At 44.2% G+C, this 2,420-nt stretch overlaps 1 pseudogene across 1 annotated transcript; it reads left to right on the top strand.

Annotated features, from left to right (window-relative positions):
* Window positions 1-517: 517 nt before the first annotated feature.
* LOC105505987 lies at window positions 518-1,216 on the top strand (annotated as a pseudogene). Its single transcript, XR_001000850.1, has one exon. The product of XR_001000850.1 is annotated as a protein phosphatase 1 regulatory subunit 11 pseudogene (transcript).
* The last annotated feature ends 1,204 nt before the right edge of the window (window positions 1,217-2,420 follow it).

Genomic DNA, 2,420 nt, shown 5'->3' with positions numbered 1-2,420 from the left:
TTTTTTTTTTTTTTTTTTTTTTTAGTAGAGATGGGGTTTCACCATGTTGGTCAGGCTGGTCTCAAACTCCTGATCTCTAAAAATCCACCCACCTTGGCCTCCCAAAGTGCTGGGATTACAGGTATGAGCCACCAGGCTTGGCCATGAACAAGATTTGTATGTAATTTTAAAGGATAATGAAGATTTTTGTTTGCCTTTTGAATAAACCACAGGAAAAAGAAAGGAAAGACAAGAGATAGATTGTTTGGAAAGCTAAGTCTTCCCTCTATCAATAAGTAAAATTTTATGCCTTTTAAAATTTTTTGAGTTATTTTTGGCTAAATGAATAACTTAGGGTGACCTAGAATTCTGTTTTATAATAGCAAGTATTTTAAACCTTTGATATTTGACCAACTTTCCAAAATCAAATTATAAATTATATCTTTTTCTGACTTAATTAATGTTTTAGATATTAGATCCCCTAAAGTCCAAAAATGACATATTTGACTTATTTGTATAAAAAAATCAGCCAGAAGCAGAGCTGGAAGTGGAGTTGGTCAGGTTATCCCCATGGGTGGAGAAGAGGAGGCCCAGGAGGAGGGGGTAAAAAGAAGGTGTAGGATCCTGGCTACCACTGAATCCAATACTGCTTAGCCTAGACCTCAGAGGCATAAAAAGAGAAGGGTGTCTCACCCCCCTTCCTCCTCTCCTCCCTCTCCTGAGCCTTAAGCCATGGCCGAGGCAGGGGCTGGGCTGAGCGAGACCCGCACTGAGACAACGGTTCCCGTGACAACCGAGCCCGAGAACCGCAGCTTTCCCATCAAACTTTGGAAACGGAAGCCAGAGAAAAAGGTGGAATGGACAAGTGACACGGTGGACAATGAGCGCATGCGCCGCCGCTCATCAAAATGCTGCTGTATTTATGAAAAACCTCGGGCTTTTGGCGACAGCTCCACGGAAAGTGATGAGGAGGAATAAGAGGGCTGTGGTCATACACACTGTGTACGTGGCCACCTCAAAGGATGGCGTCGTGCAACCCTGGGACCGACCCCCACCACACCTTCCCGGCCTCCTGACCCTTCCCAGCCCCCAGCAGGGCCAATGCAGCGCTAAATTCCTCTTTCCCCCACCCTTCCTGAATGTATCCATGTGGCTTCTTCTCCAGTACCCTCCTTCTCTCTCTTCTGCCTGATAGAGGGAAGAGGAAGAGGAGGGTAGACAGAGATCCTGGAATTCTGACTTGCTGCTATTTCAGAACTCAGACTCCTGAGTTCCCCCAGTTCTCATTTTTCCTCCCAATACCCACCCTTCTCTTTGGAGGGATCTAGGCACCTTGGTCCCAGCCTCTTCCTTTTGTTCTCGCTGTCAAACTGCCTGTCCTGGGATCTGGTTATCTTAGCCGTGCTCTCTCAACTTGAGTAGCAAACACTGAAATTGGGTTTTCAACAGTCCCAGCTTTCACTGCCAGGGTCCCAGTCAGATTCCAGAAATTCTCACCCTGACTGTGCTTGCTAATACTGGTTTAGAGCTATCCCACTAAAATATTTAATCCTAATTCTTAGTCCTTGCCTGTGGGATATGAGGTCCTACAGGAGACTCCCAGCCCTTCTCCTGCTAACTCTCCTCATGCCCCTCAAGAGGAGTTAGAAGAGAGTTCCTTGTCATTCTCACCTCTAATGGAAGATGGAACAAGAAATAATCATATCCTTTCTTCCCACCCTTCTCCTGTGATCTAGGATTTCTGACAAAGCTGGCTTGAAACTGGTCACTGAGAGCCAACTATCTCCTCAGCCTTTTGTTTTTCAGCTTCAGAGACAGATTCAGTAGAGGCCCAAGGACCTGGGTCCCTGGGAGAGGAAGGAAAAGGGAAGGAGCAAAGAGATGGGGGTATATCCCCCGCACTACACTCTTACCTCTTAATTCCTAGGCTTTGATTTCTCTGCCAGCCCAGATGTTCAGTTCTCTTGGCCCTCCCTACCCCTTTGCTGGGATCTGGTTGTCATTTTCTTTTGCCAGTTCTGTTGCCATACACAGTTGTAGAGACCAGTCAAATCCACACCACCACTGAGATCTCATTCATTGCCACAGGTGCACAAAATAAATAACCCAAAATCACATGCACAAAAAGTCATACAGGAAGCATTGTGAAATATGAAACGGTGTTTGGCTTTCTTTGGGTTATAGTTGTATAAATATGTTGTTGGTATGTGTTCCAAAATTATGGGAAACGCCTATGTTATTAATAGTTATCATTGTTATGTAAAATCATTGAAAGCCATAGAAGTAACCACAATTCCTAGTCAAATGTGACTTTAACAATGGCTGTCCTAAGACTTTTTGTCATCCACAGACAATTATTGTCTTGTTTTAATCCTCTTCGAAAGGTGGTTTATAATTAGCTATAGGTCTTTGACAGGTGCTCTTTTTTTTTTTTTTTTTTT

This window comes from Colobus angolensis, unplaced genomic scaffold (genome assembly GCF_000951035.1).
Source record: "Colobus angolensis palliatus isolate OR3802 unplaced genomic scaffold, Cang.pa_1.0 Scaffold130, whole genome shotgun sequence".
Classification (NCBI taxonomy): domain Eukaryota; kingdom Metazoa; phylum Chordata; class Mammalia; order Primates; family Cercopithecidae; genus Colobus; species Colobus angolensis.
Note: the sequence above shows the minus strand (reverse complement) of the source record. Positions and strands in the feature narration are given on the sequence as shown.